Source organism: Phallusia mammillata, chromosome 3 (genome assembly GCF_965637545.1).
Source record: "Phallusia mammillata chromosome 3, kaPhaMamm4.hap1.1, whole genome shotgun sequence".
Classification (NCBI taxonomy): Eukaryota; Metazoa; Chordata; class Ascidiacea; order Phlebobranchia; family Ascidiidae; genus Phallusia; species Phallusia mammillata.
In genome coordinates this window covers 1,838,775-1,839,684 of record NC_137254.1, presented here as the reverse complement: position 1 = coordinate 1,839,684, position 910 = coordinate 1,838,775, and positions in this window count along the sequence as shown.

Here is a 910-nt window from a genome sequence, read left to right as displayed (position 1 = left end):
GTAACATGCTGTGGCCTGAATGTAAAAAACACTGGTTATCAAAATGCATTTGATTACAAATTCTTTTCTAAAACAACAAGAACAACATCGGGATTTTCTGCTAGGTGGCGCAACGGAGCACAGGCGTTTATGGTTCTGACTCAGCAATTTGGGTTTATGAGAAGAATAATTGCCCAGTCAGCACCATAAACGCCTATGCTCTGTTGCGCCACCTACCAAACCGGGCGCAAGCTGAGTTCCAGTGTTAGTAGTTCTACCCAACAAAACTGGTGACATATTATGGAAAATTATTACAAATCTGAGTGTGGTGTTCCTAAATCTTTATTAGATCAGGGGTTTCAGAAAATATATTGCTAATGAAAAACTTTTTATTTAATCTAGGATAGTAGTTTTTTACCTTTTCCCAAAAAATGTGTCACTGTTGATGTCTTGCGAACCAAGGAAATATCCAAATTTTAAACTGTAATGGGAAACCATCATATGATATCGTGACGCATTCACGCCAATGATGTCACAATACCTGTTGACTTACGTCTAAGACCTTGCTTTTTTACATAGGTTGTACGCGTCACCTTACTATTGGATGTTTGGCTATGGCTGTTTTTAACACTTTTTTGTCGTTTTTGTACACTAGTTGCATTGTAAGCGTTAGGTTGATGAGTTTTTGTCGGCATATCTTGTAGCTTGAACCTGCGCAAAACGGTTTTTGCTATCGCTGTGTGCGGTTTCTGATTAAAAAAAGTTAGTTTTTAATGCAAAGACAAATGATGGTACGGCTATTTGGCCAATATTCAATTACTTATCACATTGTTATGATTGCACGATGTTGTTCTTGTTGTTTTAGAAAAGAATTTGTAATCAAATGCATTTTAATAACCAGTGTTTTTTATATTCAGGCCACAGCATGTTA